Source organism: Mus musculus, chromosome 3, assembly GCF_000001635.26.
Source record: "Mus musculus strain C57BL/6J chromosome 3, GRCm38.p6 C57BL/6J".
NCBI lineage: Eukaryota > Metazoa > Chordata > Mammalia > Rodentia > Muridae > Mus > Mus musculus.
The window spans coordinates 40,424,776-40,439,168 of record NC_000069.6 but is presented as its reverse complement, the minus strand read 5'-3'; the positions used below and the strand labels follow the sequence as shown (position 1 = coordinate 40,439,168).

At 39.6% G+C, this 14,393-nt stretch overlaps 1 long non-coding RNA gene across 1 annotated transcript in view; it reads left to right on the top strand.

Annotated features, from left to right (window-relative positions):
• Gm30184 overlaps positions 1-13,459 on the top strand; it is a 28,090-nt gene extending 14,631 nt beyond the window's left edge. The window contains exon 4 of the long non-coding RNA XR_389710.2: positions 13,327-13,459. This is a non-coding gene — a long non-coding RNA (predicted gene, 30184). The remainder of the gene's footprint in view (positions 1-13,326) is intronic.
• The last annotated feature ends 934 nt before the right edge of the window (positions 13,460-14,393 follow it).

Sequence of the window (14,393 nt, the reverse complement as noted above, 5' to 3'; positions counted from 1 at the left end):
AGTTGCTTCGCCATTGTGACCCCTGAGATGCACAGTGCTGGTCTCTGAGATTCACCTTAATTTTTTTTTTTTTTTTTTTGAGATAGTGTATCTCATTGAGCCTGGAGCCTAACCACTGAGCTAGAGCGTCTGGCCTGTGTGCCCAGGTTCCTCCTCCTCCTTCTTCCTCAGGCAGGGATTTCAGATGTGTGCTGGCATGACTGGCTTTGCATCGGGTACTGCAGATTTGAATTCAGGTTTTCACAATTGCACAGAAAATACTTTACACACAGAGCCATCTCCCTTGTCCTGTGGGGAGTTCTTTTCCCCTTTAAACATTTATTTCTTTAGGCTTATCTTCTTCGGGGGAGAGGTACACAAGTGTGGGAATCAGAGGACACTTTTTCAGGAGTCAGCTCTCTTCTTCCATCATCCCTTCAGGCATCGGGCTCAGGGCATCAGGCCTCGCAGTCAGCCTTTCCCATTGACTTCTCTTGCTGTTCTGAGGGTATTCAATTTTGAAGATTTATTTACTTTATTTTGTGTGCATTTGTGTTTTGTCTGCTTTATATATGTGTACCACATGTGTGTGTGGTCCCTTCAGAGGCCGGAGGAGGACATTCGATCCCTTGGGACTAGGGCTACAGTTGGTTGTGAGCCACCTCATGGATGCTGGGAGCTGATCCCAGGCCCTTTGAAAGAACAGCCAATGTTCTTAACTACTGAGTCACCTCGCCAGCTCCCAAGAGTATTGTTGCTAGGAAGAAAATTTAGAACCACTAGAAACTGTATTTATGACCTTTAACTTTTAAGAAACCACAAGTAAATATTTCTGATTGGGAGGATAAGGGAGAGAGTCTAAGCTGGGGGCAGAGGTAGTATCGTGAGCATGGTATCTTACCCCATGCAAAGAACATGCTTTGCTTAGTATATTGTCTTTTCTTCATTTGCACAAGATAGTACTTTTAGTAAGTAAAAAGTTTATTCTTTTGTTTTCCATCAAAACAAGCATTTATCTTTTAATAAAGTAAAGAACTTTATGAACATCACAAATAGTACTGAAAGAGCAAACACTTTAGAATAAATGCATACTTTTTTAATAATATTTTTTTTAATTACATATTTTCCTCAATTACATTTCCAATGCTATCCCAAAAGTCCCCCACACCCTCCCGCCCACTCCCCTACCCACCCATTCCCATTTTTTGGCCTTGGCGTTCCCCTGTACTGGGGCATATAAAGTTTGCGTGTCCAATGGGCCTCTCTTTCCAGTGATGGCCGACTAGGCTATCTTTTGATACATATGCAGCTAGAGTCAAGAGCTCCGGGCTACTGGTTAGTTCATAATGTTGCACCTACAGGGTTGCAGATCTCTTTTGCTCCTTGGATACTTTCTCTAGCTCCTCCATTGGGCGCCCTGTGATCCATCCAATAGCTGACTGTGAGCATCCACTTCTATGTTTGCTAGGCCCCAGCCTAGTCTCACAAGAGACAGCTATATACGGGTCCTTGCAGCAAACGCTTGCTAGTGTATGCAATGGTGTCATCGTTTGGAGGCTGATTATGGGATGGATCCCTGGGTATGGCAGTCTCTAGATGGTCCATCCTTTTGTCTCAGCTCCAAACTTTGTCTCTGTAACTCCTTCCATGGGTGATTGTGTCCAATTCTAAGAAGGGGCAAAGTGTCCACACTTTGGTCTTCATTCTTCTTCAGTTTCATGTGTTTTGCAAATTGTATCTTATATCTCGCTATACTAAGTTTCTGGGCTAATATCCACTTATCAGTGAGTACATATCATTTGAATTCTTTTGTGATTGTGTTACCTCACTCAGGATGATGCCCTCCAGGTCCAACCATTTGCCTAGGAATTTCATAAATTCATTCTTTTTAATAGCTGAGTAGTACTCCATTGTGTAAATGTACCACATTTTTTTGTATCCATTCCTCTGTTGAGGGGCATCTGGGTTCTTTCCAGCTTCTGGCTATTATAAACAAGGCTGCTATGAACATAGTGGAGCATGTGTCCTTCTTACCGGTTGGGACATCTTCTGGATATATGCCCAGGAGAGGTATTGCGGGATCCTCCGGTAGTACTGTGTCCAATTTTCTGAGGAACCGCCAGACTGATTTCCAGAGTGGTTGTACAAGCTTGCAATCTCAACAACAATGGAGGAGTGTTCCTATTTCTCCACATCCTCGCCAGCATCTGCTGTCACCTGAATTTTTGATCTTAGCCATTCTGACTGGTGTGAGATGGAATCTCAGGGTTGTTTTGATTTGCATTTCTCTGATGATTAAGGACGTTGAACATATTTTCAGGTGCTTCTCAGTCATTCGGTATTCCTCAGGTGAGAATTCTTTGTTTACTTCTGAGCCCCATTTTCTAATGGGGTTATTTGATTTTCTGTAGTCCACCCTCTTGAGTTCTTTATATATATTGGATATTAGTCCCCTATCTGATTTAAGATAGGTAAAGATCCTTTCCCAATCTGTTGGTGGCCTTTTTGTCTTATTGACGGTGTCTTTTGCCTTGCAGAAGCTTTGCAGTTTCATGAGGTCCCATTTGTCAATTCTCAATCTTACAGCACAAGCCATTGTTGTTCTATTCAGGAATTTTCCCCCTGTGCCCATATCTTCCAGGCTTTTACCCACTTTCTCCTATATAAATTTCAATGTTTCTGGTTTTATGTGAAGTTCCTTGATCCACTTAGATTTGACCTTAGTACAAGGAGATAGGAATGGATTGATTTGCATTCTTCTACATGATAACAACCAGTTGTGCCAGCACCATTTGTTGAAAATGCTGTCTTTCTTCCACTGGATGGTTTTAGCTCCCTTGTGGAAGATCAAGTGACCATAGGTGTGTGGGTTCATTTCTGGGTCTTCAATTCTATTCCATTGGTCTACTTGTCTGTCACTATACCAGTACCATGCAGTTTTTATCACAATTGCTCTGTAGTAAAGCTTTAGGTCAGGCATGGTGATTCCACCAGAGGTATTTTTATCCTTGAGAAGAGTTTTTGCTATCTTAGGTTTTTTTGTTATTCCAGATGAATTTGGAGATTGCTCTTTCTAATTCGTTGAAGAATTGAGTTGGAATTTTGATGGGGATTGCATTGTATCTGTAGATTGCTTTTGGCAAGATAGCCAATAAATGCATACTTATAATCAAGTAATTATTATGACATCACTAACAAGCACTGCCTTATATGGAGTGAGGTTCTCTCTTCAGTTTCCTTTTGGAGGCACTTAGAGCTATGAGTTTTCTTCTTACCACTGCCTTCATTGTGTCCCCTAAGTTTTGGTATGATTTGTCTTCATTTTTATTAAATTCTAAAAAGCCTTTAATTTCTTACTTTATTTCTCCCTTGACTAAGTTATCATTGAGTAGAGCATTGTTCATCTTCCATGTGTATGTGTGCTTTTTGTTGTTTTTGTTGGTATTTAAGACCAGCCTTAGTCCACGGTGATCTGATAGGGTGCATGGAATTATTTCAATCTTCTTGTATCTGTTGAAGCCTGTTTTGAGACCAACTATATGGTCAATTTTGGAGAAGGTACTATGAAGTGCTGAGAAGAAGGTATATTCTTTTGCTTTAGGATAAAATGTTCTATAAATATCTGTTATATCCATTTGGTTCATAACTTTTGTTAGTTTCACTGTTTTTTCTGTTTAGTTTCTGTTTCCATGATCTGTCCATTGCTGAGAGTGGGGTGTTGAAGTCTCTCACTATTATTGTGTGGGATGTGATGTGTGCTTTGAGCTTTAGTAAAGTTTCTTTATGAATGTGGGTGCCCTTGCATTTGGAGCATAGATGTTTAGAATTGAGAGTTCATCTCAGAAGATTTTTCCTTTGACCAGTATGGAGTGTCCCTCCTTATCTTTTTTGATAACTTTCGGTGGAAAGTTGATTTTATTCAATATATATATATATATATATATATATATATATATATATATATATATATATAAGCTGGCTACTCCAGCTTGTTTCTTGTGACCATTTGCTTGGAAAATTGCTTTCCAACCTTTTACGCTGAGATAGTGTCTGCCTTTGTCACTGAGGTGGGTTTCCTGTATGCACCAAAATGCTGGGTGGGTCCTGTTTATGTATCCAGTCTGTATGTTATTCTATGTGCTTTTTGAGGAACTGAGTCCATTGATGTTAAGGAAAAGTGATTGTTATTTCCTGTTATTTTTATTGTTAGAGGTGAAATTATGTTTGTGTGGCTGTCTTCTTTTGGGTTTGTTGGAAGAAGATTACTTTCTTGCTTTTTCTAGGGTGTATTTTCCCTCCCTGTGTTGGAGCTTTCCATTTATTATACTTTGTAGGGCTGTATTTGTGGCAAGATATTGTTTAAATTTGGTTTTGTCATGGAATATCTTGGTTTCTCCATCTATGGTAATTGAGAGTTTTGCTGGGTATAGTAGTCTGGCCTGGCATTTGTGTTCTCTTAGGGTCTGACCAGGATCTTCTAGATTTCATAGTCTCTGTTGAGAAATCTGGTGGTATTCTGATAGGTCTGCCTTTATATGTTACTTGACATTTTCCTCTTACTGCTTTTAATATTCTTTCTTTGTTTAGAGCATTTGGTGTTTAGATTATTATGTGACGGGAAGAATTTCTTTTCTGATCCAGTCTATTTGGAGTTCTGTAGGCTGCTTGTATGTTCATGGGCATCTCTTTCTTTAGGTATGGGAAGTTCTATAATTTTGTTGAAGATATTTATTGGCCCTTTAAGTGGGAATTTTTGTTCTCTTCTTTACCTATTATTCTTAGGTTTCATTTTCTCATTGTGTCCTGAATTTCCTGGATGTTTTGGGTTAGGAGCTTTTTGTATTGTGTATTTTCTTTGACTGTTGTGTCAATATTTTCTGTGGTATCTTCTGCATCTGAGGCTCTCTCTTCTGTCTCTTGTTTTCTGTTGGTGATGCTTGCATCTATGACTTCTGATCTCCTTTCTAGGTTTTCTAACTCCAGGGTCATCTCCCTTTGTGATTTCTTTATTGTTTTTATTTCCATTTTTAGATATTGGATGGTTTTGTTCATTTCCTTTGCCTGTTTGATTGTGTTTTCCTGTAATTCTTTAAGGGATTTTTGTGTTTCCTCATTAAGGGATTCTAGCTGTTTAGCTGTGTTCAACTGTATTTTTTTTTTTATGTCCTTCTTAAAGTTCTTTATCACTGTCATGAGGAGTGATTATATCCGAGTCTTGATTTTCCGGTGTGACCATGTATCCAGGACTTGCTATGGTGGGAGAATTGGGATCTAGTGATGTCAAGTAACCTTGTTTTCTGTTGCTTATGCTCTTATGCTTGCCTCCTGCCATCTGGTTATCTCTAGTGCTACCTGCCCTTGCTATCTCTGGGTAGAGCCTGTCCTTTCTGTGATCTTGGTTGTGTCAGAGCTCCTCAGAGTTCACCTGTCTCTTTGATCCTGTGTTTCTGGGATCCTGGGACCCTGAGATCCAGGTGTGACCAAGCTTCTGGGATCCTGGGATCCTTTTATTCTGTGGTCCTGGGTATGTTAAAGCACCTAGGAGTGGATCTTCCTCTGTGTTTTGTGGGACTGGCTTTGGAGTTCATGCCCAAGGTCTGCTCAGGGCACCTCTGGTCATATGATCCTGGGCATGTTAGAGTGCCTGTGAGTGGATCTTCCTCTAATGTCGAAAAGTTTATTCTTACTGTGTTTTTGGCTCTTAGTTTCTCTAAAGGCACATTTTTTTTTTTCTTTTCAGTATGACTGGTTTACATAGTTATAGCGGGTATTTTAAGTCTTGGGGAGATTTTTACTGAAGAAAATTTCAAAGAGAAAAACTACTTTGGTGGTATGTAGTAAAGATTTTCAGTCCTTTTTTTTTTATCTCTTTAAACTTAGCAATAGGGGATGGAGAGATGGCTCAGTGGTTAAGAGCACTTGCTGCTCTTGCAGAGGACCTGAGTTTAGGTCCCAGCTCCTATCTGCATTGGGCAGCTGATAACTGCTGGCCACTTCAACTCCAAGGGCTTTAACACCCTCTTCTGGCTTTCTTGGGCACTGCTCCTACTCACACAGACACACAACCATAAACTTATAATACCATATTTTTAGACTCGATTATTGAAAGGAGTCATGAGAGCATAAGATTAACCTCAAAAAATGGTGAACTGACAAGAAAAACAACCTCCCCTTTCCTTTCATTTTACACTATGCTTTCCCCACAGCAAACTCAGCAAGAGCTCAGATTTGTATAAAATTAAAATGAAATAATTTTGAGCCTGCAATCTTGAGCTGTGTTATTTTTTACTTTTGGCTGAGGCTATATGAATATGGAAGGAAACATGGCTAGAAGAAAAGATTTACTTTGGAAATATTATTTTAACCATAGGCACATTATGTCTGTCTTTTTATTTCCCTGGCAAAGGTACCGATGTGCTTGTAAACTTCATTAAGTCCAGTTATAGTGTGCCAAGTTGTTTTCATGACAAACAGCATCCGGGAGGTCATCTTTTAGAGACATATTACCAGGCTCAGCAAAGGGGAAGCAAGTTATATTATGGAAATTAGGAATTTAGAGCCATGGGACCCAGGCTGCTGAGAAAAAGATCTGTAAGGGAGTTTATATAGTTTAGGGTGAAAAGTCTTAGCATGGCAATTTCTGGTATGTTCAGCTTATGTTTTATATATCATAGGAAAAGCATAAGTGTTTTACAGGATTCTGTACCACCCATGAGTGGTCCAAATGTAAGTGTTTTATGACAAGTGTGAGGCAAAGAATAAATCATGCTTGGTCTAGAGCCATAGTTCTCAACCTGTGGGTCGTGACCTCCACATGGGTCGCAACCAGATATCTTCCATATCAGATATTTACATCGTGATTCATAACAGTAGCAAAATTACAGTTATAAAGTAGCAACAAGATAATTTTGTGGTTGGGGGGGCCTGTATTAAACAGCCCCAGCATTGGGAAGGTTGAGAACCATTGGTCTAGAGGCTATCCCATGCACAATTATGATTCACTGTATAATGGGAGCTGAGTTGTGGGGAGCAATGGGAAACAGCGATGGACTGTAAAAAGAAAACCTTACATTATTGTGTGAACATAGTGAACCAAACACACCAAAAAATCCACATAAAACTCATGTCATAGTATGAAAGAAAAGAGAGTTGAGGTTGATAGAAATGTCCCCTCTGATCACAGAAATCACTTTCTCTGATGTCACTGGATTTCTGAACACGTGTTTCAGAGGAGACATTTGGGGGTTGGGGAGATGAGGCAGCTGATACAAGCAAGTAGTGCTCTTGCAGAAATCTGGAGTTTGGTTCTCAGTACCCACACTGGGAGGCCCACTACCGACTGTAACTGTAGCTCCGGGGGATCTGCCGCACTCTTCTGGCCTCAATGGGAGTCCACAGATACATGCTTATACACAGACACATAAGTACACATAAACAAAAACAAAAAACAAACAAACAAAAATATTAACAAAAAGCCCCATAAAAATCAAACCTAGAGGTATCTGAATCTAGTTCACAGTTTGCTGTAGAAGAACGCTGTATTGCAATTTTCAGAGATTCCCTAACAATTGCTTGTTAAAAAGCATTGCTCTTGTTTAAGAGCACTCTGCCCAGAACCTCTTGTGACTACTTCAGTTTTACTACACACACCTTGTCACAGGCAGAGGTTGCATTAAATGTAAGGAGGATGCAAATTGGGAAGAAAAAAGAAATAATAATGAGACATACCAAGTATTGCGTGTGTTTTGCCTGAGGAAAACTATGCATATTTTTTTTATCATCATTAAAATTTTTTTGAGGCACTCTCTCATTGTGAGATGGACATGAACAGAGTAAAGGTCTTTTTTTTAATGACCAAGGATGGGTCAATGTACAGCAATTTTAATTTTGTTCTGCTATAATTGGAAAAAATGAGGGAAAGGGTCATGTTCCTGAATACATTCTGTGAAGAGCACATTCTTGCAGGGACTAATGAACCCTTCACATAAATAGACCAAGTCCCGAAGCTCCTGAAACACCTATTCTGTACTTAGGATTTGCACCAGCCATTATTTTCCTTCTTGAATTTTATTAAGAGAAATATTATCTTCCTTTCTCCTTCAAGTTATCACATGCAAATTTCAAGTATCTGGCATCTGTTCAGATATTTTCATGAAAATTCCAATGGGGGGGATGGAGACACACACACACACACACACACACACACACACACACACACAGAGAGAGAGAGAGAGAGAGAGAGAGAGAGAGAGATGCTTCCTCTGGTTTCCCTGTTGCCTGCCTTTCTTCTTACTGTATACTAGAGAGAGCGATCACTACAAGACCTCATAGTTTGATATGAACATCACAAGTTATGAACAAATTCCCTTCATCACATAATAATAAATATGACAAATGGGAACTAGGACTCTGGTGTAACCGATGACTTCTTGGAATGCCTTTTGTTTGATCTTAAGGATATTGTTTTTCGTTCTGCCTTTGTCCTTCATCTATCCTCCAGAGTTCATGGTTCATCTAAGTGATATATCTTGTGTATGATTTCAAAAATATCTCTAAACTAATGAATCTTCTTCATCGTCCTTTTTCTCCTTCGTTTCATTATCAATGCGCACACTTGAGTGATGGGGTTACTGCTGCTGTAGGCTGGGGTTCCTTCTCCATTGTAGAAGAATGTTACTAACATTTTGGGATTTGGGCTGACACCTAGGCAATAAGTGTCAATAGCATTTGTTGATGACTTCCACATTTTTAAAAATTTTTTTAATTTTTTCCTTAAGAATGTCATATACTATATTTCAATCATATTCTTTCTCCTTTTAGGTCTCTCTCTCTCTCTCTCAACAAGACAACACAAAACAAAGTACACACATTTAATCCCAACACGTGGGAGATAGAAGTAGGTGGATCTCTCTGAGTGTAAGGCCAGATTGGTATACACATCAAGTTCCAGGTCAGTCAGGGCTACATGATGAGTTTCTGTTTTACAAAACCATCCAGCCAACCAAACATGCAAAAAAAAAAAAAAGTCAAAAAATCCATGGAGTCTAATTTGTGTTGGCCACCCTGTCTTTGATGTGATTAAAGACTGCTCCCCCCATTAGCCCTACAACATTCAGTGGAGGTGGAAGGCAGTGGAGGTGGAAGGCCACTGTGTACAGAACTGGTCTCAAGTTGGGGGTATAAGATAGAAACATTGACTGAGTGTGATTAACTGGAGGAAATGAGGAGCAGTTAGGGAGCGCTTACTGCCTAAGACAAAGGAACAACTCTTTAGGCTAGAGAGGATGCTGGTACTTAAGGGCTGGATAGAGCAGTAGAACCCACAGAGGCATCAGAGAGAAATGTGATACAGGGTACATATAGTCATGCCATATAGTCAAATGAAAAGGACAGTTTTAAGCACTAAGTTTTGGTAATGTTGGATTAATTAGTTTATGTTTATAAAGTTGGTTTCTACAAAGCATGTACTATCAGGTATTATTCATATGTTGTGTTTTACTAAATACTTGACGCATATAGGGATTCTATTATAGTTGTACTTTAATCTTCAAATTGAGGCTAGTATCTGTCACAATGAAACTGGGTAAACAGGTGTTCGATGAACATAGTGTATTTGTACTGGTCAGGTGACTTAGAACATGTGATAGTATGAATATAAATGTTAATTCACCTTCATTATATAAGGAATCTCTACTAAATTATGCTTGGATCTTAAGAAGATCAAGAAAGCTGGGCATGGTGGCACATACCTTTAATCCCAGCACTTGGGAGGCAGAGGCAGGTGAATTTCTGAGTTCCAGGCCAGCCTGGTCTACAGAGTGAGTTCCAGGACAGTCAGGGCTACATAGGGAAATCCTGTCTCAGAAAAAAAAAAAGAAAGAAAGTTGACATCTATCTATCTATCTATCTATCTATCTATCTATCTATCTATCTATCTATCAATCTATCTATCAATCTATCTATCTATCTGTCTAACTATCAACTATCTATCTATCTATCTATCTATCTATCTATCTATCTATCTATCCACCCATCATTTATCTCTTTACTAGTGCTAGGAATCAAACCCAAGCGTTCAACTACTGAGCAATATCAACAGCCTTCATTGGATAGTCAACATCTCTTTTTTGTTTCTCAGAATAAGAAAGACAGAAGATATTTTTAGGATTGGTTTGCTTACAAAAGAGACTTGATCTAAATATTAAAGAATATTAACTTGAAACACTAAAAACTACAAAGGACCTTGTCATGACAAGGTAGGACATAGCCCTGATGCTTACCTGTCAATACGAATTTGCTGTTTGTGGCATGGTGCAGGAGATCCTAGGAGTTCTGAGGATGGGAAGCGAAAGACTTTTTTTTAAGTGTCCCAAGTTGTAGTGGGCTGGTGACTGCTGTGTCATCCTCACAGCAAAACATGTCCTGCTACAGTGCCTTTTTTCTACCAAGAGCTCTTGCTTTGAACTCTTTCACTTTCTTACTAGTTGGGTACCACTGACTGTGTCCCAACCTGTCTGTGCTTTAATTCCTGTATTTGTGAAAAGAGGGTCATGAAACATTCTCCCAGGTTACCCAGAGCATCCAGGGAGACTGCACACAAGCAACTAGTTCATGCTTGAATGATTATTATTATTTTCTCTGCAGGGATTAGAGGGACACATGATCAAATTATTTGCTGTATTTTCTGTTTCACATGCCACTATTTGCTTTGCTGTTTGAGTATTCCAGAGATGTCCCACAATTGTGATGCTATGGCATAACTATTTAGAAGTAAAACAAAAAAACCACCACAGGCATGCAAATACTTATGCTTCAATCTTATATTTTTTTCTTTTAAATATAAACCAATAGCTTAGGACACAAAACAGTCTTTCAAGTTTGTTTTTCCTGGAGACACTCTTCAGAGAGCTGATTGGTGTCCATCCTTACTAAGCAGCTGCAGCCGAATCTGTGCGATTCCCTCCAGAGAGTTGTCTTGGCTTTAGCCTGTTGGATAATCGCCTATTTGGATAACTTTTGCTTGGATAATTTCCCATTGTCTAACTATGGGACTCATAAATCCTCGCTTAGGGGGACAGATTTTAGAGAATAATATTTGGCTACAGACAGTTGCAATTTCAAGACTCCTTCAAAGGGTGAGAATGACAGATTTTTACCGGGCATTGTAAGTTTCCAAACTTTGAAGAAACATTCTGGAATGTAGATTATTTACTCACCAATACAGATAATGTCCTGCTTGTCCATCAACTCGCTCTCTAAGATGCTGAGTTCATGGATAAGAATGTCACACACCCAATAAAATATTTCTCCTGGAGTCCAACTTAACTGGGAGAGAATATTATTAAATAAAAATTATTAAATATGTAGGAGTTATATTTTAGTATTGGCAGAGCTATGGTATTACAAAGCAAAGGAGAAAAAACATTTTTTTTCAATGTGTATTTTCTTTATAACATTTAATTTTAATAAGGAAGATGCAGAGATAGTTTTTCTTCATCTTTGACTTTAATTTTTTCACTTAAGGAGTTCTGATGAATGGTCTGAGCAGTTACCTCATGTATGAAATATATCAAGGCATGTTTACATTACTTAGAAAATATTACGTGCTAAATGTGGTCCAGGAGCAGACAGAGAGGATCTGTAGTCCTAGGGGACAATGGTGTCAAGGCTCAGAGAGAGAGACTAGAAATTCTGCCTGTAGGATCTCCAGATTTCAACACCGTTTTATTCTGAATAATGGTAGGTTTAGTCTTAGCCAAAATGCAACTGGGCAACCTGTTACTTCACATATGGACAACAACTGCTTAAGTAACGTATGGAAGTGCACGATCCAACTTTGCTCCTGACATGCATTACCCGTTCAGCTCTATCCAAGACTGAGACTGCTGCATGGTTGAGCCAAGTTTAGTACCGTGGTCGCCAGTCTTCCTGATTGTTGTTCATTACGTGTAGCAAAATCTTCTCTGACTTCTTGGAAACAGGAATTTTAATGGACATTTCAAAGGATGTCACTTTCATTGTACCCGGAAGACCAGTCACAAGGGTATTCAAGAGTTTCTGAGTCTGCTCTGAATTGGAGAACATAACAGAACGGGTTATTGTTTCTTTACATTAGAAAAAACATTAGCATTAAGATTCACAGAGAATCCATGAAACCTGGAAATTATTGTATCCCTCCGCCTCAAAACAACTGACGTTATGGACCAGGCCTCCTGCTTTCATGAGACTGCCTCACATCATCCTGTTAGCAATGGAAATGACCCCAGTGCAGTGACTGGGGACTCTTCTGAGGAGGGGCTGTTGTCTGCTAAAGTTAGGCTATAGTGAACTGAGTGGTCTGAGGTTACCGAGTGCTAAGCAAATACCGGCAGAATAATTCTGTACATCTCAGCCAGGAGGGAAGTGTTAAGAAGGAGGAGAACAAGTGGGGGAAGGACAGTAATTGTTAGGATTGGACATAGACAGAACTTCAAATAAAATGACAACACCCCCCCCTCCCCAATAACCAGAGAAGATTCTAGTAGGGAAATTTCGTTGAGGTACCTAGGCAACTCGATCCATGCTCTGTAGTACCCACGGTTACTCAGACACAATGCTTCCTGTAATTTGTCTGGCTACTTCACCAGTGATTCAGTTTGTGAAGGTGTGTTATGAAGGTGCAATTATATTGGCCTTCTCTCATATTTCAATGTTCAACACTTCTAAGACTTCTCAGATTAAAATAACACCTTTCAAAATATGGGCATGATGTTAAAATATAAGCCATAAAAATTTATTACCCATCATATGAGTGATGTCTTAAGCGGTTCAAGCCTTTTTTGTGGTTTATTTTTTCTACAATATACAATGACTCTTGCTTGGAACTGCCAAACCATCTACCTTGGAACAAGTCACAAAGTAAACTCATTAACGGAGTCTATCAACCTTTAAAAGTGGCTCGTGCAAAAGGGGAAAACCCATTTAGTTTCTTTCCTGAACAATGAGTTGATTTTTCTCTGAGTATCAGCACCGAGCTATATAGCACAGATTGCTATGTGCTTGTGGAACCTTGAAAAATTAGTTTTTGCTATTATTAATAATGCTCTTTCTATTTTTCATGTCATTCCTATTGTACCATTTATATTGTAGAGTCATGGGTGGACAGATGTTGTCAAGGTTGATTTAGAAACATAAATTGCTGCAATAAACAGGGATAATTTTGTACTGCTTAAGACGTGAAGCATAGTAAATTATACAAACTTCTACACAAAGTACTGTGGGATTTTTCCCACAAATTTATCCAGATTTATCAGCCAAACTGTTAAACTGTTCATATTTGTTTTCTGTGATGATTTTTCTTCTTAACAGACATCAACAGGCCAGAACTGACAGCAAGTTACCACGTGACAAGTAATGGCTTAGCTGGTCTTGCACTCGCTCAACTGGCCAGGAAGAACGATGCTGCAACAGGATCCTTCTGCACACGTTTATTCAGTCCTGTTTCTTCTTGTTTATATCTCCCTTGTTTATATCTCCCCCGAACCCTGGGCCTCTCACTCTTTTATACTCTCAGTTCTCATCCACGAACAGCAGGCCACGCCACCTCACCAGGCACGCAGCTTCAGCTAATCAGGGCAGCAGGGGCATATCTCCATCAAAATGGATTCACCGGTATCCTGGTACACCTGCGCAGCTCTCAAGATGTTTGTGGCTTATATGAGGAAGTCAGGTGCAAGTCATACGACTTAGCTGCAGTCCCTGGCGCCTTTGGGACTGCCACCACACCCGCTCCTCACAAGCTGGGGGTAGTCACGTGATGAGCAATGGCTTAGCTGGGGTAGTTTTAAAGCTTTCACGTAGCAGACAGATAGACAAAGCAATAGAGACGTGTTTGGTGATTTCGGAAGTCTCTCTAGGAGTGGTGGACAGGCCTGTGAGAGAATCATTTAGCCATGAGCTGAGGAAGATAGTTTGCTGTGCAAACCGAGCTCTTTAATTGAAGCTGTTTCTAACTTTTAAGGAAGAGGAAACAAACGCAGAATCAATGCAACTCATTGTTTGACGAATTACATTTTAACCGAGAGTACTTTCGCCCTTAAATACCAGAAAGGAAATCGCAGGAGATCAGCATAGAGACAATTAAAGTCAGAAATTAGAATTTTCAGAAGCTCCAGACTGGCTTATAAGCATAGGATTTACTTAGCAGTCTCCTTGTAGCCTTTGCCTTAATGCTCGCTCTCACCAAAGGCTCAGTGAGCCAGAAAAGCATCCTCCCAGCCCCTCTAGGCTGTAACTGGCATTTGAAACTGATTTCCTACTTGGGGCTCGCACTTGTTTCAACCTTGAAACTTTTGGCTTTGGGGCTAATAATCTTATGGCCAATTTGGATTTTTAAGCAAAGAACTTAGTTTTTAAAGTCACTCAGACAACAAGTG